The sequence below is a fragment of the Epinephelus fuscoguttatus genome, linkage group LG4 (genome assembly GCF_011397635.1).
Source record: "Epinephelus fuscoguttatus linkage group LG4, E.fuscoguttatus.final_Chr_v1".
NCBI classification, from domain to species: Eukaryota; Metazoa; Chordata; class Actinopteri; order Perciformes; family Serranidae; genus Epinephelus; species Epinephelus fuscoguttatus.
In genome coordinates this window covers 20282461-20307241 of record NC_064755.1, presented here as the reverse complement: position 1 = coordinate 20307241, position 24781 = coordinate 20282461, and the positions used below count along the sequence as shown (strand labels likewise).

At 40.7% G+C, this 24781-nt stretch overlaps 1 protein-coding gene across 6 annotated transcripts in view; it reads right to left on the bottom strand.

Moving 5' to 3' along the window:
- Positions 1-24781, bottom strand: part of LOC125887129 (zinc finger protein 469) — a 230937-nt gene that overhangs the window by 76180 nt on the left and 129976 nt on the right. For 4 of the 6 annotated variants that reach the window (XM_049573685.1, XM_049573684.1, XM_049573687.1 and 1 more), the window contains one exon: positions 13103-13152. The exons of the other annotated variants lie outside the window; for them this stretch is intronic. The gene's annotated coding sequence lies outside the window, so the exon portion shown is untranslated. The remainder of the gene's footprint in view (positions 1-13102; positions 13153-24781) is intronic. 6 annotated transcript variants of the gene reach the window in all.

The following is a 24781-nucleotide window of genomic DNA, read 5'->3' as shown; positions in this document are numbered from 1 at the left end:
CCACTTGCTGTCATTTTATCTGCCCCCTACCGCGCTGTGGGGGTGTGTCGCACAGGATGGGGATGAGACAGGATAGGATGAGGACGTGCAACCTAAATATGGCTCTTGCAGCCTAGGCCACAGGGAGACAGAGAAGGGGACCACAGACCTTGGTAGCGTACAATTATCCAAAACAAGAGAGTCAAGCCAACCTCCTCTCACTGGGGCTCACGACAAGAGCATAACAGAGTAAAGCCAACACAATATTTTACTGTCCTTTACCCCCTAGATCACATACACGGATCTGTGCAAATATGCACACACATATATACAGACGTATATGTCTGTATACGTGTATACACAGACATATGCCCATAAACAGACACAAATGTTTATGCACACACAAGATAATCCAATGAGTTTACCTCTCTTTAAACTACTTGGCAAGTATTTTATGTAAACATATATCTACACAGCTAACTGCATCTCTCAAATGTCTCATCCTTAAGGTCCATCTTAGGCAAATAGCCAAAGCCCAGTAACACTTGACTTCAACATCTGAGCACGCACAGAGTAGCATATGGCACAGATATAGGGCTCGTCTGCCTTTGGAGTGAATTACTGGGAGTCAAAATGTGAAAGGCTGTGAAAAGAGCTGGCAACTACTGGCATTCCTTCAGACTGGGGGCCTACAGAGGGAGACAACACTTGGACCTGCAGTGCACAAGTGCTCATGGATGCTTGCAGCTCTACCTGAGAAGGCCACACAAGTGCCATACATAGCTCATCCCTGGGGTGACATGTTGTTTGCATAGATGCAATAAATTAGATCAGCAGCGTTCCATTCCCAATCAGACCTGGAGGAGATCCATCTAGATGTATCCAGGCTGGACAAGCTTGAGGAGGCTCAAACTTTTGAGGAGGCCCAGGAGGGGAGAGAGATCAAAGGCACACTGTCGGCATGCTCTGGTGTGTATGCCGGCTGGACTCATGAACATGTTACAGATGAGCAGAGGCGCCAGAGAACCATCTGGGGTTATATAATGGTACCGAGTTCAAGGCACAATGCTGTGGACATAGAAAACCCGATGGAGAATACAGAAATGACCAAAACTTGGCTGATCTGTGTTATTTGCGTGGTCTTTTACGGGACAATTAATTGTTTATGGGACAACTAATTTTTGTTTAATTGTTGGGAGCAATTACTTTAAAGTAGCAGTGTGGGAGTAGTTGATTATTTAATTGGTCTACAAGGACAACTTTTTGGGTAAATGAGTCAAGAAACAAATTATTCATTTGCATACATTTGCAGACGTGATACTGAAAAAAACAACTACAACAAAAAAACACTGTTTATGTAGTATATTAGGGAGAGGTGGGACCAAGCCATTGTTTGGCAAGTCACAAGTAAGTCTCAAGTCACTGCACTCAAGTCAAGTCAAGCAAGTCTCAAGTCTTAGACTTTGTGTTTTGAGTCCTAAACAAATAATAATGTGCTTTTCATCAAGTATAACGCTATTTTAACAACAGAGTAATACAATATTAATTTTACAAAACTCATAAATGCTTTTTAACATTTGTATATATAAAAGAAAAGTTGTTTAAAATGTTACTTAGCTTTTAAGCAAATGTTAGCTAAGCATTAGCTCACTAACTATGGTAATAATAGTCTCAACTTTAGAGTTTTTAGTGCAACTTCAAATGTCGTACAAAGTTGGAAGTTGTTGCATCTCCGTGTGTTATTTTCAACTCTAACATCTTGCATACTGCAATTTTTATTTCATTGATAACTGCATGGTTTTTGTACATGAATGGAATTATCTTTGCTATCAGTTTCTTCCAGCTGGCACTCAGTAACGTTAGTTGTTCATGGTTCCTACAACTTGATTGGATGCTGTTGGATTAGCTCAAACAAAGTGGATCGAGTGTCGACTTGCTGGGAATGAACAGTGTAAACATGAACTGATTCAGGAAATGAATGGAAATTACTGATTTGTGGCACACTTTTTAAATACTTTTTGGTCTTGGGAGAAGGAATCAAGTATTTTTAAGTCAAAAGACTCAAATCCAAGCAAAGTTATGAGTCATTGGTGTTTAAGTCCAAGTCAAGTTTAAAGTCATTTTGATTTTGTCAAGTTGAGTATGAGTTTATCAAATCTGTGACTTAAGTCTGACTTGAGTCCATGTTATATGACTTGAGTCTACACCTCTGATACTAGGCTTAAGAATTATTTCAACATCAGACTGGTGTATCTGATTAAATGAATGTGAGAAAAATAAAGCACTTTTGATGTTATTACACTAGAAACAGTTTCATGACGCAAACAAAAACAAAGTTTTAGCTTTAGGGACATGAAAGTTGGTCCGTCACCACTTTGGTCCAATAACTCAACTACTGTTGGGTGGATTTTGTGCAGACATCCATGTTCCCCAAAGAATGAATACTAATGACTTTGGTGATCTCCTGATTTTTCATTTAGCACCACCAGCAGATAAAAAATATTAATCTCTTCTAAGTTTAAAAAAAAAAAACAAACCAAAAAACAAACAAACAAATAACTGTGAAACTAATGGCACTTCCATCAGCCTCAGCTGTGCTCAGTGCTTATTTACAAATCTGTAAGAATCTGCAACATACCCCCCAGCAAAAGTGAAAGTAAAAGCCAACCCCAGATTCACTCTTACTTGATATTTCACCTCCCCTTTATTTGTGTTTTTTTCTGCGCTGTGTCTCATGAATGACCACTGCTTATGGTCCAGCACCTGGTTGCAACCTTTTTAAAAAGCCCTGACCCAAACTCACCTAAGTGCTGCAGAGGTACACGCCTAGAAATACCCTGAACACAAAATACAGGCAGATTGCTGAGTCTCTGCAGAAAAATACACTGCCACACACTTCTCGTGGGTCATAAGTGATGATTGAGAGGTGTTAGGAGGAGTCTATTCATTGATTGTTAGGAAAATCCTGCATAGAATTTCTATGCAGTAAGTAGGTTTGTCATGTGTCTTTTAATTTGCATTTCTCTTTTTCTTTCTGTCTCTCTCCTTTCTCTGTTTCGACCAGACTGTAGTCTCTTATCCTCCTTTCATGTCCGACATTGAACATTGCAGCAGATTTTACATCATCTTTATACAGGTGTTTAATTTCAGGCTCAGTTTCCTCAGCTGCAGTGGTTAGTCAGTAGCACTACACTGTCAGCAGCAGTAAATCAGGTGCAGTGGCTATTTTTATTCCCTCCTCCCATATTTTGCAATTCTAAAGAGGAATGCATTAAAATACACATTGCATATGATCAAACACACTTTTCTTGCATTTACCTGTGTTTAATCTTTGGAAAATAAGAACTGATGAAATTTGACTGTTTGGCACCTAAAAGTGTGCAGCAAACCCCTGGCAAAAATCCCCTTTAGTGGTATTCAGAACACTCATTGTGTCATCTTTCTGGTCAGCTTCATCACATTTTGCAAAAAAAAACCCAAAACATATATATATATTTTTCCTCATTTCCTCTATGGATCTTAAGCATTCTTGCGGGTTGAATAATGTACTGTCATCACAGCGCTTGAGGGGAAATAATGAAGAGGGTAAGAGAGAGACATGACATGCAAATACTTTGTTTGACAGAGCTTTGCCGTAACATATAATCCTTGCATTTATAAATTATTGGAGGTGTGGACAGTACAATGGGCCAGTGTGAATCACTGTGGTTATTTGTGTGTGCATGTGTTGTATATGTGGTTGTGTGTCTACATGTATGTCCCTCAATATGTGCAGAAAGTGGTGATGATCTCACTTCACCCTGGAAGCAATACTGAGAGACTGAGAGGAAAACTCTCTGTTTAAGAAGGATATCTCAACAAGCCCTAGCTTGTGGTTGATGGTATCATTGATATCGTGTCATCTGAGGAGATGAGTGACAGCAGAAAACCACAAGAAAAGGGGAGCCTGGGAAGAAAGTTGGAAGGTCATGGTAACCGATAGTTTAAGTGGTGATAGGGAGTGGAAGAAACGTTTTAAAATTAAATATCTTATATCAAAATTCAATAGGCATGCATAAATCTGAGAACTTACAACACAATCAATTGCGTAAAGTATGAATACAAATGTAACTTTTAGATGACCATTAAGGAAAATCCCAATCAGCTACCAAACCAGCAAAAGAAGTATACATGCAGCTGGTAATATTCAGGCCTTTAAGGCAAAGCAGAAGCAACATGTTTTTCTAAGCCAGTAATCTCAGCACACTTCAAAGTCTTCTTACCTTTGAATACATTTTTTAAGCAAATGCTGCACTTATATCAGCCAACTGACCCTTTGCTAAATCCAATCCTGGCCAATCATAGCGTAGCACTGACTAGCTCTGACAAGGGTCCAACAACACACCTGTGCTCCATTGACTCTCATGCAAACGTTTCAGATTTCTTCATATTCAGGCTGGTTTTGTGGATTTCGAGGTAAATGTTGTGCCTGGGGCATGTGTGTTAATGATACACTTTACCTGAAGAGGTTGGGAAGATATCATGTTTCTCCCCTACTCCAAAACTAAAGTCAAACCCTGAAAGGTGTAGTGTTAACTAGCTAGATTGCTAGCAGGGGTCCAGACAGAAGCCAAACATTGTTCATCTGCACACACACTATGATGACATATAGCTGGTTGAACATTTTCCCTTCACATTTATTGTCATTTGTCTCTATTGTAAATGATGTGGTGGTTCACTTTTACACTGTGATCTGTGGCCTGTTCAGCTTTAGCTTCCAACTATCTTTGACCTTTTGTTGCTGCTGAGTCAGTTTGACATCCTGGATATATCCTTCAAACACATATTGTAGACCCCTCTGTCTGCTTCTCTCTGAAATCGTTTTTTGGTTGTTCAAAAAAAATTTCATAATATTTCTTCATGAAGTACAGTTAGTTCCAGCTTGGGCTTCATGCTAGCTCTGACACCTGTGTGGACCATCACAAAAGGCGGGGCTAAATCAAAAATGGTGAACTATCTGCTACAGTAATAGACTAAATAAATAAGAAAGTGAAGAAAGGATGTCAAATACATTGTGTAAGGTGACAAAATGTCAACATCTTGTTGACACAAAATGCAAAATGAAGCATTAATATCTAAAGATCTGCTCTTCAACCTTAGCTGTGCCATAAAACTAAAGCTAAATACAAATAAAATTGCCCATAATACATTATTTCTAAGGCCTGTGGTATCTGTCTTTACTGTAAACAAGTATACAATGGGAAGCCAGTGAACCAAGATAATCTACTTCAGCTCTTATAAAACCCTGAAAGGGTCTATAGGCCAGGAAAATTAAACTAACACTATTATGATGCTTATCTCAACCTTCTCTGCAGCTTTATATTAAAGCTGCCTTACTAAAAAATATGACTTAATGCACAGCAAATCAATATTGATATCACTGCTCCCACTCACATGCTTTCAAGCTCATTCGCTGTGGAGTTTTGTACGGATTCATTATATAGACCCATTATACTACTTTTTGAAGACAGATATGAATGATTACCAACATGAACAAACTCAGGCAGAGCATCCTGTACTGTACATGTGCTACAATGACATTTTCAGTTGCTAAATATCTGCAATAAAGGGTTAGAGTCAAGGTGCTACAGTATACAGTAGGCACTGTGTTGCAGGGCATTTACTGACTTTGAGTCACTGACTTCGGGCTTCACTGTATATAACATAGGGTACATGTCATTCATTCAAATATCTAAACAAAATTGTACCAAGTCAATAATGTATGTCTAGGTAGTCATTATACTCCTCTTCTACATTCTACATAGCTACATTCAGCTCACTAGAACGCGGCTCTCATTGTTGTATTACTCACTGTGGTCATCTTGCAGTTCGTAAAATCAAAGCTGCATAAAGACTGTAATTTTGGAGACGTATAATTTACCTGTTTAAGTTTATGGCTAAGGGTTAACCCTTGGTGTAAAACTATGCATGTGTTAACCTGCTGCTCTGAGTAATACAGTGGAAGTATTTTGAACATTGTTGGGGTTAGGGTGAGGGCTGAGGGGTCATCTCTGGGATACGCAGTTAGCCTGCAACAGTGTTTAAAATGGGCTTGGCTTCCTTTTTTCAGCATATGCAGCCTGTGAGGGTACAAACACAAAAAGCTGGATTTACGTTCACGTATGGCTCAATAATAAGCTCATAAAGCTCTATTTCAAGGATGTAAAGAAAGCCACTGGCTTGGTTAAAACGATTCAAATACTTGAATCCAGTGAGCCAGTGGAAAAGGTGACATTTTCAATCATGCTTGTGTATTTCTGCATTTCTGCAGGATCTCAGCAAGGCAGCAAAGCAAAAAAGCTCTTCACCGTTTTAAACCTGAATGAGGCTTGAGAAAGATCCTGATGGGATCGATAAGATGCCTGCTGAAACCCGCTACAGTCAGCAGATTGTCAGATCTTAAAGATGCATGGTGAAAAACTTTCAGCAAAGGAAACTTGTGTCAAATTTGAGATATTTAGATAACAGATGCTTTTAAAGAGGCCTACATTCTTTTTTTTTAATGAAATGAGGTCCATTGTCAGATGTGAAAGAACTAATAGCAGAGTTTGCAGAGTGATGGCACTATAATATTAATTATTTATGCTTATATTGTGTTGAATTTCCAAGACATTGAAAAGTTTAAACTACAAAGTCACCCTTTAACAAAACATTTGCAATACTAAGGGCAAACGCCAATACTGTTGCAGCTGGCAGTGAATTTCCACAAAACTAGATTAGTTCTCGAATATTTTGAAGATTAGGGGTATTAAATAAAATCCCTGATATGTTTTATTATGACATAGATATGATGTGTTCATCTCTGTGCAACAGTTCAGAAAAGGAAAAGTGTAACTGATTGATTGGTCACAAATTCTTATGTGCTCCAAAGTATGATCTGGGTCAGTGATCCATGCCCCTCCTAGACTAATAAACCACTTGTAAGTCGCAAGCAAACATTAGACTGGAGTGCCAGCTCTGCATGTCCGGTCATGAAACTGGGTCTTATCCCTCAGGTCTGCACGCTTCGTGACCCCCGGAATCACTCTCGCCTGTCAATCACCCAGCATGCTCTCAAGGAGGGGAGGGGTAGTGAACAGGAAGAACAAATACAGAACCAAAAACTGGCTCACACCAATCCTTCTACGAGGTGTTCCCCAACCAATCACACTGACAGGTTAAACAGACTCCACTAAAAAGGGCCTCTCGGGGTGGAAACATTAAATACTACAGATGAAATGTTGGATTGACAGACACTTAGACCGCAGTTACAGATGTCAAAAAAAACAGGTCAGGTAGGGATTAAAATGTGAACTGCCAGCAAAAAGTGTTACAAAAGTCTAATGATAGGTTTATGTAGAGGGAAGCAGAGAACTGTTTTCAATATGGCTGACCTTAAAGATCCAAACATGTTTCAAACAAATTATGTTTATATAGAACATCTGCTCCTCTCATTTAATGATTAAGATTTTTTTTAATAATACAGACTAATGTCTGTACCATGAAATCTGGTAAAGACATCTGTGCTTCCCACAGACTGGAGAAAGAGATTACTTTGATGATCCCTTACATTTTCAGTATTTTAATATGTGTACTACTTTGATTTGTGACTAAGTAATCACAAAAATGTCACTCCCATCATCAACACTCTCGTACTAAACGACTGTTTGATTTCTACAAACGTCCAAAACAAGATATATGACGATACCAAAAATGGCAAATACTGCCGTTCTAATAGTCGCAGTTTAAAACACGGTCTTGATGTCATGAAACAGTTGCACTTCATTGCAAAACTGCTTGGTTAGGTTTTGTAAAACATCATGGTTTGGCATCAAATAAGTACTTCTGTCACTTATAACAAACGATATGTCACATATGTCACTAGCGTATCTTGAAATACTATAATACTAGGCTGTGCTGTTATTAATGGAAGTCAATATTGACTTCAGGATGTGAACACCAGTCTCCTGGGTTAAAGTCCTGTTTGACCCGCCAACAACCTCCCCTGCCCACCATACAGGGACTTCTTTAAAATTTTGACAACATTACGCAAATGTTTTTTATGCTACTTCATATCACTTCCTCCTCTGCTCCTGTATTAATTATTACAGCCGCAAGAGTGCGCTGCATTTCAGTAAACATAAGTAGCCGACGTATTTGGTTGTTTTTTCGGTGAGAGCACGCTGATATTTTTTATCTGCAAATTGTCCTAGGATTCAAAGTAAACATGATCTTAACACCTTGTTAGTCATGTTCACACACAAACTCCGAAACTTTCATCTATCAATAAAGTTTTCATAACAGGTTTGATTTACTGCATTTTTTCTGCAATTTTCAGTCAAAAGCCTTTAGAGAGTTGTTTGACCAAGAAGTAGTGAAAAACATGTGGCGTAACCACTGGGATAAATGCGTCCCCTATAAGAGAGGAACAGGGCAGATGTAGACAGGGGACCAGCTAGAAAAAGAAACGGAAATATATGGAAACAATTACCCCCTTGAAATCTTCCATGACAAAGAGAAAATAATGTTAGCCTATTCAGATATGCAAAACAGCAATGATGATGCTTACAGCAGACTTCAATTTAAAAGCCGCACAGTATCACTTCAAACCTCGGGTGACCAGGGTGCCAAATGCAAAACACGCACAAAAAGTGGTGACAGCCAAGTGAGGTAACTCTAAAGAGTGGCAAGGGACAAGCAACTGAGTCTTTCCTTTTGCCCCGTATTGTAAATTTTTGCAATGAGTAGAAAAATAAGAATCTGACTCAGTGTGCAAGTTGCTGTATGTAAAGATTTTTATCTCATTACAGATTTTGACTACAGTTACCTCCTTGCTGTTGTGAACCCGTCAAGTTGCATTTACAGTTCACATCCATGTCTGTGAAAACACGAATGCTTCACACACATCTTGCCCCCATCAGCACAGAAGATCTATAAACTCAGCACAGTTTCAAGATTAGTGTCACCAATTCAGTATCTGACCAAATGTCTCCCCTTCTGTTCCTGAGTTACGACATTGAGTGATGGCCAGAAAAGTGTTTTTGCAGAACATTATGATGTCCGTCTCATTGCGTTCATGAAATGAGATGCATGCAAGGTCACAGTGACCTTGACCTTTGACCACCAAATTCTAATCAGTTAATTCTTGATTCAAAGTGGATGTTTGTGCCAAATTTGAGGAAATTCCCTCATGGTGTTCTTGAGATATTGCATTCACAAGAATTAGACAGTTGCAAGGTCACAGTGACTTTGACCTTTAAACACCAAAATCTAATCAGATTATCTTTGAGTCTAAGTGAACATTTATGCCAAATTTTGGAAAATTCCGACAAGGCTTTCTTCTGAAATCCCAGTCACAAAATAAGATGTACACAAGGTCACAGTGACCTTGACCCTTGAGCACCAAATTCTAATTAATTCATCCCGGAGTCCAAGTAGACGTTTGTGCCAAATTTGAAGAGATTACCCCAAGGTGTTACTGAGATATTGCATTCACAAGAATGGGATTGACGCACGTATAGACAGACCTACAACCCAAAAACATAATGCCTCCTGCCATGACTATCGCCAGCATGGAGGCATAAAAACATGTATGAAAAATATGGACTTGGTGTGCAAAGGTCTTAACAGTCAAAGTACATGGGACATGGGCGCAGCGTGACACGTTAGTTGCAGCATGCCCGCAGCAGACCGCAACCATTGTAATCGACTGAAGCTGCTACACTGACTGCTCCCTCAGGAGATGGGTCAAATGCGGAGAACAAATTTCACACACTCAGATGTGTGATAATCAGTGGAATTTTAATCTTTAATGGAAGCTGTGCTTGCCCACACAGGCACCAAGCTGTTCAACTCTAATTTTGCAAGACTGGTCTATTTTCCCCCACCTGCACAGGTCCGCGGCCCTCCAACAGGTAAAACCTACATAGGACTATGTAAAAAATGAGCACTATCTGTTAAAAAATGATAAAAATGAATACCCTGGTGTACCAGAGGCAATACAGAGCCACACTGTGCGTGTTTTTACATTTCACATTAAAATAACTAAATCAAATCGATGCATCCTGTTGTTAAAGTGATCCACCTTATTAATTCAGTACCAGTTAACATAGACTATGTGCATCCAACAATCAACTGCATTAAGACTAAAGGCAGAGAAAAAATGGGGTCTTGGTTATATATTAAAATGGTCAATACTGACTTGAAATGTGTCCACTCCCAGCCATTGGCCTAAATATCTATTGTTAATATCAATGTATTTCAAGGGAAAGGGGGCTGTGTCATCTATCTATTCCACAGAAAAAGCTATGATTATGTTTTTTTTTTTCTTGTGAAAATTAACATTCATTGAAGCCAAGATATTGATGTTTGAGAAGCAGCAAGTCAGTTTTCATTCTGAGCAGTTTCACTGGAACAAACAGCTGTAATGACTCATTTACACCTGTACTTGTACAGCATTATTGTTGTATTCACACCACTTATACTCAAGTCATTCAAACAATTCTACTAATCCAGCCATGAACTTTTATACCCGCACATTATCAGCTGACCTGAAATTACCACCATTGAAATGAATAATTTCTATCATGACTCATTCTTTCCATCCTTCTTCCTTGTCTTCCTGTTTTTCTACTAAACAAATGTTTCCATAGGCCCCAGTCATTCACCATTTCCTCCCTGAGTCACTCAGCCCCAAATCACACACTGTCTTACCCTTATCCTTTGGGGCTATTCAAAAGCTTACGTGTTCATCCTATCTCAAGACCCATGCTCTCATTCCTTGAATCTTACTTATTTTTCCCAGTGAGCCTCCCCATCACCCATATGCCCATCTACCAGCCCCTGTTCTTCAGTGATGTACGCCCCGTGACGAGGTCTTGTTTTCTTGAGTTTGATCTACCTCTTCTTTGAACTGAGGTCTGGGGCAGTGATGGCCTCTAGCTAATGTGGACACACTGCAGTTTGGATGGCATACTTTACCAACAGAGCATGCTATTAACGGCCATTTTTGTCATCATTTGTCTCCAGAAAATGGCTTTTATCTTAGCTGTAAAAGGCATTCCTTCCCAGGTGTGCGTGCATACATAAGAGTCTGCTTATGTCTTTGTGTGTGTGTGTTTGCATCTGTAGGGGTTTGCACTAATACAAGGGTAGACATGCTTTTGAGTGCACTGCGTATTTTAATGATAGATTTATCTTAATCAAATCTCTATTATCCAGGCAAACTTGACCATGAGGGAGGCCCAGATACTCAATCATACACACTCGGAGACCATGCAGCAAGAGAGGAGAATCTTAATCTGTTGTAGTGGTTCACAGTTTATGTCCTGTCCCCTGGAACGCCACCTGAAACGCATCCATTACATCTCCTCCCTCGGCCTGTTTGCTAAACCCCGACAACAATTCCATGATATCATTTCCATGAGCTTTAAATCACACTGCGCTGTCACGACATAGCCTCAAATGTTATTTATGTTTATCGCAATTTCTTCATTTTAGCAGATATGAACAACAGGAAAAATAAATTTTTAAGGTAAGGCAGTCAGCTTTCTTAAAATGGAAAGGTACATAAAAAGATTTATTCAAAGATCTGACAGGGAGCAATTATGGTAATGAGGTAATGGGAAATATCTGGACCCAAAAAGTGTGTGCAGAGAAGCTGTCAAAGTTTGAAGACCTCGGACGACAAATCATTTTCTGTTAATCCTGCTGAACAAAAATGGGGAGAGTTCCCAGCTGAAACCTCTCACACCTCCTACAACAAAAATTAGTATCTGAAAAAAAGCAAACATTGTAACTTGGCTGTGCATAAAGCAGTTAAAAACTAACAGTCTAGTTTTACTGCGGAGACCTAATAGCCTGGGTGGAATAATAAACCTGATGAATTTGGTGAGCAAGGAGAAGGATCCTACATTAGGGGCAGAGCATGGCGAAGCCTTAGGGAGAGCTGAGGAGCCAGGCTCAAAAGTGTCCTCACTGCCTCTGACGTTCTTTAACCTCTTTTGTGGCTTTGAAACCTCATGTCTTTGGCCTCCAGTCACTCTCTATTTATGCAAGAAAATAAAGAAGAGAATGCTGCCCCTCCTAAATCTGTAAACTGCAATTAAGCTAAATTCCAAGTTTATTTCCAAATGCCGTCCTTGCTCCAGACCATGTGAGAGACTTGAGTCTAAAATTATCACACTTTTGGTCAGGAGGCCAAGACGAAGCCAGCGCTAGGACTGTCTTCTCACAGGCCACTGGATCACAAAGATGCTGTGGATGGCTGAAATGATTGTAATAATAATTTGGATTGCCATAATTCAGGACAGTATAATTAAAACTCCTTTAAAACATATTTTGAAGAAGCCACTGGAGTATACGTGACTAAGAAAGTGTGACAAAGCGACACAGGGATCACAGTGTCACCAGATTACAGCCATAGATGCTGCTGCTGCTTAAAAATACGATGTAATGACATCTCAATAATGATATGACTTATGTTCACTCAGCCCCTTGAAAGCCATCGGGCTTGTGCAGCGAGACATCTTAACTAAAGGCATCATGTCGGTTTAACTGTTTTATGTTAGGCCCTCTAACCAAAGGTCTGACGTCTGGAGGCAAACAAAAAGCAGCCCACGCACCCCAGCACATCTCTCCCTCTCTCTCCTTCTCTCCCTCTCTGTCTGTCTCTCCATCATGTGTTTACACGTCGGTAGAGTAAGTGACAGGGCTGTAATCGGAAGTCTACAACCGTGTCATTTGGAAGACTGTTGTCTTTTCCTGGGAGCGTGGTGGTCAGCTGAGAAAAACAAGATTTACATCTCACAGGGAGGGGCAAAGCATCAACCATGCATTATCCCCTATTGGCTGTGGTCAGGGATGGGCGTTCACGTGTGGGAGAGGTAGACAAAAAGATGCAGACAAATCTTCATCCATGGGAGAAATTTTTATATCAAACACTGGGGAATCTTATAACTTGAAAATACAAGGACATATATGCCACGGCCTTATATACGAGGGCCTGTGTCACAGTTCTCTTCCTATTGTCATATACTGTGTCTGTGTGAGTCACCAGTGGTTGTAAACTTAAAGGAATAAGACCAGGTGTTTGTGTGGTACTTACTGTTGATGGCGTCATTTGTCAGTCAGCCTTTGTGTGAAAGTAAATGCCACCTATAAACGAAAGAGAAAGTAGAATAGGGTAAATAACGCTTCATAAAATGTCAATCTGTGGTCTTGGAAAAGGATTCGGGGTATTTCTGAGGTTATTTTGTGAACTCTATATTTTTGTTTTCCTCTTTGATTGCCTTTGATATCGGAGCAGTTTTCCACTTTCAATTGGAAATAAAAAATAACAACCAGTGCATAATTAAAACTTCCTCTATCGCACTTTTATTACTGTTTTATTTATTTCTCCACAGTGTTTACTGTTTATTCTTTCTAAAACTATGAGGAGTTTACCACCACAGGCCTTCTTTCACCTCCTGGAAAGAATTAAACAGAGAAGCTTGGATTAAACTATAGTTCTCTTTATGTTCGTCTAAACCCAGTGACTTGCTTGAAAAACAAGAAAATTGCTACGTAAAGTGAATGTAAATGGTGAACCTTGTCATCTATTTGCAGCTTATGCAACCCTGTCACCTAGAAATTACGTTTATATGTTACTAATCTGCTTTCTTAATTACGCTGTTGTGGCAACGTAATCGCTAGTCGGATTATGTTCAGAGACAACGTTCGGGTAGCGGAACACCACTACATGTACTGCATAGGCTTTAAAGGAGACAGACGAGGAGGGTGGCAGGCGTACAAAATGCAGGACCTTGACACCAGAACTTCGGATTCGCATCCAGACTCTAGTCTTAGGTTTAGTACAAAAGTACTTTGGTTAATCTTGGGGAAATAATGTGAGTGGCTACTATTGCCAGATTGCCTGTGGCTGCAACAACTGGAATACGTTGTCATTGAACATTTTGCCAATGCGTTCAGTATCAACATTTTGGGGACTTGCCGGATACATTTATCAGCAATATTTCCTCATGTTAATAGAAAACATAATTTGCTCAGCATTACGTTTCCCTCAAAACATATTCGCTGTTTCAAATTAGTTCTATATAAAACATAATTTCGACGAGACAGAGCTGGGGCCTATCAAGTCTGCCGAAGAGCCTCACCAAGAAGCTGTTTTTCAACAGTGAAGCCAAATTCATTTCAAGGTGTTGCAAGAGAGAAACCACAAATTAGGTGTGAAATGAATGAACTGGCAACACCTCAGAAAACACACACACCCACAATCAAAATAGAAAGCCTCTCAGAATTGATTAGTCATCGACAAATTGGGATTCTGCTTTTATGGCAGATGGTGTTAGTCACATTTCATGCTGTCTGAAGACACAAATAAAGCATAATTCAGAAATACTGTAATGCTCAAATTAATGCACAACAGAGCCTCATAAACAGTGCATGCAGTGCTGTCTACCATCTGACATTTGTAATAACATGGTGGGAATATCAGAGCTGATGAGAGAGATATTGTAAATTCATAATCAACTTCACCGCTGTTTTTCTATTACATACTATCTCCAGGCAAACTTAAGTGTCGCCTAAATTCGTCATTGTGTGGGAATGCTATCAAAATGTTTAAACTCCATTCATGTTTTTTACTTAAGATATTTTTATTTGCATGAACTCTTTGGATGAAAAACAGCTTTTCGTTAAAAGGCAGAAAGAGTCAGATGCCCCGGCAGCGCCATGCCCTGTTTTCAGATGAATCCAGCCAGACAGACACGCTTAATCCTACACAGGTTCAAAGCTCCGCCAGTGCACATGTGGCCTCAACCTGAGCAGAGTTACAGAGAATAAAAGTGAAACACCCAAAGAACAAAAGAAGTCAGCAGAGACGACTGTGAGTAATGTATTGGTGTGTGTTGTGTCTCTGAGAACTTGCAAGACTGCTTATTTTTACCAGCCATGTGTGAGTGTGAGTGTGTATTTGCACTGGTAATGTATTTCATATTTCTTTTGAGGGGGGTAAGTCAGCTCAGCAGCCCTGCAGAGAAAAACAGACTCTCTTTTTGTCAATGATTGCTGACTAAGATTGGGCATCGCACCATGTTCGTTCCCATGACTCACGCGGCTATATCACCCCCCATGAGACTCACCAAAGAGTTGCTCATCCACCAACGCAAGACGCTTACTAAGACCCAACGGTCAACACAGATTTAGAAACCTTCAAAGCCAGACAAACATACACACAGACACACTTTTATTTAATCTCAGACATGGACCAAGTAAACCCACTGCCACAAGGTATTCATCTCCTAAACAAAAGCATGACTCCAACCCTATCCATCCATTAAATGCACCATGTGAGCCTAAAGTAGACATAAATGTGCAACTTCAGCCCTTCATGATCGTACCCGCTGTAAAAGAATTCATAAACTGTTATCACAAATGTCTCAAAAGCACATGCATGTGCAAAGTGAGTATGGAAAGTTCCCAGGTTTCAGTTTGACAAAAGCTTTGGTTTGTGTCCCGTTTCATGGTCCATTTGAAAGATCCTGGACTTCTGCCAGGTCATACCTGCTGTTTTTTCTTTAGAAAAGAGCATAAATACTAACAGGAAGACAAACAGAAGAGCTTGAGGATATGTAAATCACAGAATTGAGACATTCACGTTTTGTTTTTTTAAGCTAAAATCATGTAGAGTGATCAGGTATAAAAATGATTATGCTGTATGAAGAGTAAATCAAAAATAGAGCAGGAAAGGAGTAAATCATAAAAGGGGTTTCTCCTGCGAAGAAGACTTTAATGCATTCTCTGAAACACAAGCCAAACACTCGCACACAAAGACATAAGAAATGGTTTTGTTCATGTTCGAAAGGAGATCTTCAACATCTGTGCCACATATTGTGTCACATACCAAAAGTTCCATATGAATTATAACCATCTTTTACAATGGAAGGTAAAACAGCACGAACTAATAGCCTGCTTTTGCTTTTTTTTTCCCAAGCCAGTATCTGGCGTATGAATTTGATATCACACCTCTGTACTTCTGTGTTTTAGAGCCTGCATCTGTGTATACACACAGCTGAGCATTTGCAACTTACGTCCATTAACTTCGTGCTCTGGGACCACCCCAGCATGTTAGAGCGTGAAGGTAAACATTTCTCACTGAATTCGGCAGGGGAAAGCCCTGCTGGAGTGCGACTGCATTGTGAAGGCCAAATAGTGCTATACACAATCTAAACAGTCAATGTGAGAGCTGGGGGACTGTCAGAGTTCACAGTTCAACACAGAGACGTGGAACACAGGCGGCAAAAAAAAAAAAAAAAAAAAAAAGATCAACAGGCTGTGTAGCAGCTGTACACATTTTCCACTCAGCTGATATCATGCGAAGAAGATTTGGATAACCGCTCTATTCAGAAGAGTCATTTGTTGTACTAGATTTATGATACCGCAAGGAAACCCTCATTATGAAAAGAGCATGAACTGTGAAACTCATATTTCATGTTGTTGAGAGACGTTATGCCAACATCATGTTTTTTTTTACCACAACAGGATTATGTGACTTGATGCTTTTTTTCACAGCACACATCCTGACATGCCATAGCAGGAAAAAACACAGGTGTAACAAATAACACCAATAATGGCTGCGGTCCATGTAGGTGTGTCAGTGTTAGGGCCTTGGATCTGTGCGTGCTGGCTTGCTGACATGGATAACTGGGTCACAACAATGGAACGGGGCCATCATTAATGTTATTAGTTCCACCTGTGCTTTTTCCACTACGATGATTTCCCCCTTGAGATGTCTGCAGCAAAAGAAGGCCTACAGTCTGAACTGAACATGCAATTTTAACCTCTTTGTCCAGTGAAGAGATAACAGTAGCAACTGAATTGCTGCTTGGTTTTATTTGTTTCATTCAGAGGCCTGTACTATGAAACCAGTTCAGCTTACCCAGGATATCTTTTTGTTATCTGGCTTAACTAACCCTAACATTGGCCGTCTAGATAATCTATACTACAAAGCTGGTTATCAACTAGGTCAGTCAACTCTGGGTTTTCCATCCAGCCACAAGCGCATTCATGTGAAAGAGGCAGGGGTGTTAATTACGAGCGACATCACCAGAACCTATACTCTATAATCTTTTTACGAATTAAGGAGAAATATTTTAAATACTATCCAAAAATACACCGTTGGCCGAGACTTGTTGTGAAATTATGTGTAGGTATCAGTATTAGTATTTTTTGCTATTTAGTGGGATGATGACGTAACTACTCCGTCACACGAAACACTTTACAGAAATGTCACACTGTTTCTGCTGCTGAAGTAAAAGGTGGAAAAGTAGCCTAGACTGATGAGGTCTATCTGACCGAAATGTTATAATAACAGGAGCCATATGTGTGGATTATTTTTCTGATAACATATCTGTTTTTTCCTAGTTCTCATCACAAAGGTGTGTCATGTTATTTTGAGCCGATGTAATCAGAGTGTAAAATATCAACACTATCACTGTGGACTAAAATAAACTTTGCATAAGTTATAACGATGCTATAATCATGTGTTTAGTGTGTAAACAATCTCTCAGTTTGTTAGACACTCTGGGCCGAATTCACAAAGAATGAACTTGCTGATAGCACCTTGAATTGCACTTCATTTGCACCCGCAGTTTGCTCCGTCTCAACCTCCTATTCACAAAGGATATTGCGCTAATGATATACCAGCGCAAACACGCCCTCAAAGTTTGGCAACTGAGTGCAGTTTGCCCCTGATTTGCCCCTGATTGCAATTAGCCACACATGGCAAAGTATAAATGCTGGCTTTGCGCCAAGAACACCGTGGCAGAACAATGGCAGACTTTGTTTGGCAAAGTAGTGATGTCTGCTGGTGAGTCAGTCTAACTGTGTCGGATGGGTTGAGGTTGTGGATTTGACCAAGTTTGACCACTTTATCACTATTCCCTCTCACTTGTAGCTGTTTTTTCGTTGTCTTTTGAATTCAATATGAATTATGGAACCGTTTTTTGTTCACGTTTGTTTCCCCTGTTTCGTAAAATAAATTATTGAAAGTTGCTTTTGAAGTGTGTGACAGAAGTGTGTTTTGAGAACAACCGCAGACTGTCACCTGTTCAACGCATCAGTATCTTCAGATGCCATTAAAGTAATAATGATTATAATAATAATAATGTCAAAATATTATTTACAGACTGATTTAACAGACGATCACTGCTGCCACGATCACTGCAAAGTCTGGGCGAGAGGCTTCCACAGAGGAGCGGCCAGTTTGCACCAGCTTTTTAAAGACGTTATTTAGCCTACTTCACTCAAACTGCGTGTAGCTATTAGCGCTGGTGTTAGTGAATTAGACGTTGTTTATCAATGAGGCTCATTTGCATAGAAAGGGGCCATTTTTCTGCCAAATATATGCATATTACCTCATTTAAATACGTGCAAATAACACCAGAGCACCGAGACGCAATCTGCTTGGCAGCGCAGTCAGTGGAGCATTTCATCCTCTGCACATGCTTTGTGAATTAGACAGTATCTGTTTGCTCCATTTTTACCGGTTTAGCGGCTCCAAAAGCCACGCAATCCTTTTGTGAATTCGGCCCTCACAGGAAAGAGAGCCCTGAAACGATGAAATAATTCTACTGACCTGTAACAATATATAGGGTCCTCTTTTTTACCTGAGATTCCAGACCTTTGTCCATGGATACTTTTTTCTTCAGTGATCTGAAGTTAACCTGCTCCGGAGCAGGATAGCTGTTCAGCATAAGTTACCACAGAGATTTCTTTAAAGAGAACCAGCTACGTAGTACTGAAAACCCAGAGTTAACCCTGAAGTTACCTCGCTAACTCCAAATCCTGCTTCGTAGTACAGGCCTCTGGTCAACAATGTGTTCAAGTTGGCTGTTTCTTGGTGGGCAGGGTTATTTTTTTGTATTGTTTTGCTCTAACTAGTCAGCAGTAAGTGACATATCCGTCACTTTAAAGTCATTGTCAGTCAACACCAAGGCTATGGTAGCAGTTTCAAGAAGCAATTTCACACTAATAAACAACAAGACAATTTAAGAATTGTTATCTGTGTTTCTCCAACCAGAGAAAACATCCATCAGTGGACACAACAGATCATTTTTCACAACAGACATTATGACTTGTTATAGCAAGAAAAGCCAAAGCAAAATAAATTTTGTCAGCAGTAGCTCAGCACCATCAAGTGCCCCAGTGAGCCATGCTAGTGAGCCAGCATGCACATTAGCAGGACCCTGGACACAGCTCACCTAAATGGAGCACAGTTGTTTTTACTCCTATCAATCACACCTGTGCTTTTCCTGCTATAACATACCATATATGGTGCCTACTTGAATCACTGAGCAAATCTGAGATGTGGGTGATGATTCAGAGGTCTAAAACCATTATTACAGCACGTAAGGCAAATAAAATAACCATTTTAGGTTACGGTAAGGCTAAAATTATACTGAATTTTATCCTCTTCTCATGTCCGCCTGGGTCTGCACAGATGTCCACATGCAGCCCAAAATGTAAGACTGCATTTGTGCACGGGTGGACATGTCTGCCTACGCAGGCACATAATGCTGTATAAACAGAACAACACATGTGTCCACTGTCTGGCCTACTTTCCACATACATCTCCATTTTAAGAGTACATCAAGGCCTTAAGGATTAGGTCAGTGGTTATGAACCTTACTGACCAGCTTTTTATAACCCATATTTGAGTTTATTTTTAGACGGCAACTTCTACAGGCTGTAGTAATTTTGACGGGAGCAAAGGTTGAAGTCAGGTGACGAAGTGTAAGCGACAAAATCTGCGTAGGGACAAAGGTTGTGGTGGACGGATGGGTCAGACAATTGTGGGTCATATAAGAGGGTAGGAACAAACAACCTTTGTGGTTGCATGGGTTAGAGGACTTCCTGTTTCTGACTTACAATCTTTAACAGTCAACCAATGTGTACTTGTGACACCTGTTCATAAATTTGCCTTTACATTCTGAGCAATTCAACTAAAAAGTGATGTTCACTTTTCTCAATACGACCCCTAAGATTTATTTCGTGTCTCCTCGGGGGTTGCAACCTCCAAGTTTGGAACTGTGGTTTGGGTAACTAATGCCAGTTGAGGCATAAAGTTTCTGTGAATTTTTTTTTTCTGTCAGTGAGATGAGAAGAATGAGAGAGGTTCCCAGTTTTTGCACACATAAGTCCCCCTACAAAAGCCCATTACTTTTTTTTTACATTTCTGTTTCAACAAATGAGTTACATCACAATCATCAGTGAAATGCATAAGTGTTTGCAGAATACAAGAATAGCTGTTTCGCCCTGCTGCAAGTCTTTATCCTATAAGCTAATGACCTCCTGGCTTTAGCTCCGTACTTGCTGTCCAGACATGAGAGTGGTTCCAATGTTCTAATTTAACTCTTGCAAAAAAAGCTTAAAGGCATATTTCCCAAAGTGTGCAACTGTTTCATTAAAAAACAATACATAGGTCTGGGTAAGGTTTAAATGAGGACAGCATTAACTCACTTGCTGGCATCATTTAGCAAGTGAATCAGGGTCGTTCAAGAGAGAGGCACACCCTGTGTAAACTCCACGTCTTCACCACAATGGCTCACTGTCAGCCCCCCAGCTGGTGAAAGTACAGTATGTCTCTTTCACATAATTAACCTGGAGGATGTTTCAGGTCAATGTCTCATCTCTAATGTGGAGTGATTCATTAAAAAGGTATCAGCTCTATCCCAAAAGACTGTCTGACTGTCTATATACTGTTTCCTTATGTATGTGCAGCATCTTTATTCAGGTTCCAACAGCCAGTACAAAAACAAACTGGAATGGAAAAAGGAAAACAGTGGTACAAAGACAGAGGAATGGGATTAAAGCATTGATTGGACAAATAAACCAGTAGAGCCAACAGATGAAAGAAAACTGTTTTGTCACTTCCTCACTGAGTAAATAAACAACCACACCAGATGTCCCCTATTCTCATTCACCCTGCCAGATTTTCGGTCCCACCCTCCCTCTGTTCTCTCATCCAGCGCAGAAAGCAGAACCTGCAGAATCTGTGCCTTTCCCAGTTAAATACACCATCAAAAACAAATGTCCGCTCGTCGTCACCACGAGCAATGATGAATCACACGTAACAGCATGCATGCAAAGGCATATGTCAAAAAGGCACAAACTACCGCACATTTTACAGACTTTCCCAACAACTTTATCACACTATTAACAAACATCTCACCCAAGGAAAGCCAGATACTTTTGACTCACGAGGAATGGTTACAGTTAACCTTCAAATCAACCACCAGTGACTCATCACTGTCTGGAGAATTGCAGGCTCTTAATGGCCTACAGGTTTTTTTATCAGCATGATCTAGCAATGACCTTTCTGTAACATTAGCACCCCATCTGGACCAATAAAATCAGATGCATAGACTTTTGATGCCATCAATGACTTGTTGCAATATCCTTTCTGGAAACCGTCACACACCCATTTCATTATACCTTTAATTTAGACATTCTGATGTCTTCTTGCACATATTCGCTGCACGTCTGTTTCTGTGTGTTTCTGCTTATTGCGCAGAGCGAAAACAGACGGAAGTCTAAACAGTGCCAGGGTTTCATTCGCTAATATGTTCTGAGTTTTTTATGTTCCTCTGGAGCTCCCAACACCTTTTAAGTGTCCATGACACCTTCACTTGCCATATACGTAAGCTGACAGGCCTCACAGCACATACATCTCTCAGCCCCCCCAAGGACCGTGGCTGCATCTCATGAGCTTTCGGGCTCTCAGTCCAGATAACACAAACCATCAAAACACTCCAGTCCACAAACCCAGACTCCAGCCCTTTGGCTATGCTTTGGTTAACCTCTCTATCACGCTCAAGCCTCCAGGCCCTGCTGTTGTCCAGACACAAACACACAACCCACACAGCCAAAATCATACACACAGAGTAAAAACGAGACTGCAGTGCTGCTCCAGCCGGTCGCAGACCAGAACAAAAATACTGATGTTTTCTATTCGTCACTGGTTAGTCCCTCGATGTCATTGTCCATCTATCTCTGTAGTTACCATTTCCCAAGACATAATTAAACACCCATGCATCTTAACAGGTGTGTGATACCGCTTTACGCTCCCGAACAGCTGAGCACTCCATAAGAGCCAGAGAATCCAGTGGAGATCTTGTGTCTGTCAGACAAATAGCAAAACAGATGAATCTCTGAGGGCACATGAGAATGAAAAGTTATTTCCTGAACAAAAAACACACACAAAAAAACATTATAGTTATCCAGTGCCAAAGAAAATGTCTGTACCCATAAATATGTGCCCAGGACGTTTAAACATGCTAACCAAGAAGTGGGTCGGAAAGTAACTTTTCTATGAATGAGCAACAGTTTGGCTGGACTGCATAATTACTAAACACACAGGACATTATCTATCATCCTCTCCAAGTCTCTGAGTCACAACAGGCAGTAAAGCCTCTACACAGAGAGAAAAACATGTTGAGCGAAAGGTTAAGCCCAAGATAGCTCTTATATAATAGCACCCCATACAGAGGCATATAGTATCCATATACAGTATCCATACACACAAACACATTACACATGCAATATTCATGCTATTAAACAGATGTGCATTCAACTATCAGATGTGGTTTTAAGAAATCATTTTCCTCTTATCCAGGCTGTCAGGCATGTGGTCCTAGGTTTGAAAGCCCTCCAAAACCTGCATGAAGTCGGTCTGACAGCTCCCAGAAAACAAAGGACTTTTCAGAACAAGAGGGAGGAGAGTCAATACCAATTGGCAGCCAGCCCAGGGCATATCCATCATGCTATCTGCTGAGAGGGCCCAAGCCATCAGTCGTAAAATCTTTTTTGCTGGTTGTTTGAAAGTCACGTCCTGTTGGACAGCTATCTCGCCGGTTTCACCACTCACATCATACCCAAACCGCACTGATCCCTATTTGAATATCTACAGGGAAGTCGATAATCATTCCAAGACAGATCATCTTTAGCGCATACGTAATGTAGCCAGTCATGGCATGCTTCACTGGCCTCTCCACAGCTCTCTCTTTCAGAAGTGTGTTCCTGTCTCACATTCTTAAATCTCCTGTGTGACCTTTATCCTCCCTGCTCTCTTTTATTTCCACCGCTCCATCAGCTGTGTTGATTAGCCGTTCCACAACAGGGCTGTTAGAGAGTCTAGACTACTGTAGACTGAGGTGGGAGTGCATACACACCCCGCAACCACACTCGCACTAATGTGTAATCTCTGAGTGTGTTGTGCCCCGAGCAGCTACACTGGGTGAGTTTTGTCTGGGTGGCTGTGGTATTCCACCACTGTGTGTCATTACGGCAAAGCTAATACCACTCTGCACACCCTCAGTGTCCCACCATAAGTATTTGTATACATACACACATGCATGCAAATACTCCTCAGACCACAAGTATGCATTTACATTGAGCTCATGCATCTTGTTAGGGTGAGGAAAGCTTTGAACTTCATGACCTCATGCTACCATGCAAGCCACCAACACACATATTGCTATACTTGTGAGGATCATTTTTACATAACTCAGTTCACTAACCCTCAATTCTAACCGAAACTTCACAAGTACAGCAGATTTCAAACCTTTGCTCTCACCTTAAACTAAACCTAATTCTAATCTTTAACCTAAAACCAAGCTTTAACCTTCAAACAGCTGTTTGAGAAAACGAAGACTGGCTTAATCCTCACTTTTCAGAAATAACCCATTCTCCCAAAACCTACAAATATTTCTAACAGACGCAGATGTATGAGAGCACTCGCACACACACACACATACCATCTCAAATTATTCAAACTAATATGACCCTGGAGACCCTGAACCACTATTACTCAGGCAGAGCGATGTTATCTGAAATCCATAAAGTGCTCCTTGTTAGCACCCAATCGACTCCTCATTTATGGACGCAGGGAAAAGAAAAACACCCCTCTGGGCTTTGAGCAGACGAGCAGTGAATGCAGACCTTTAGAGAGCTTAATTTATTACCCTTAAGGCTAAGTGGAGGGCTGAGCGGAGAGCAAAATGTGAAGTGATGGCGAAGGGAGGCATGAGAAGTGAAAATGAGCCGTGGCTGAAGGCTGAAATATGGGGTTTGTGTTGTGGGATGGTGTCATTATCAAACAGAAACACTCTAATGCATGCGCACACACACACACACACACACACACACACACACACACACACACACACACACACACAGAGTACACATGTAATCATGTGCACTCACAGACCATGAGGAACAGTCCCGTCTTTATCCCTGTCTTTGGCAACAGTCACTTCCTCAGGATACGGACCAGTTTTGTTTAACTTCAAACACTGCCTCTCCCTGGTTCCTGCCCTGTCCTGTTCCCTCCTCGCTGCCCCTCTGTCTCACTCTCTGTCTGTCTCGAAGTATCCCCTACTATTTGTTCTATGTCCCTCTCATTTTCCTTTTTCCTCCAAAGAAGCCAGGAAGAAAAACTAAAACAGGAAGAATGAACAAAGGGAAGAGTGACATGAGAAGGAAACCGCAGCGCTTTCTAATCTATAGTAGACAGTCAGAGAGAGGGCCCGAGCTACCGTTCCCTGCTGACTTCCGCCTCGTCAAACCAACGCCAGCCATAACTTATATCCTTACCCCAATACTAACCACAGACTCAACCCCAAATTATCATCTGCCAAGCATGACAATCCTGCGAGCCCACCCACAACTCAAGCGATGCCGCTACCTCAAAGCAGGACAAAGACCGACAACTACCACCTCTGCCACA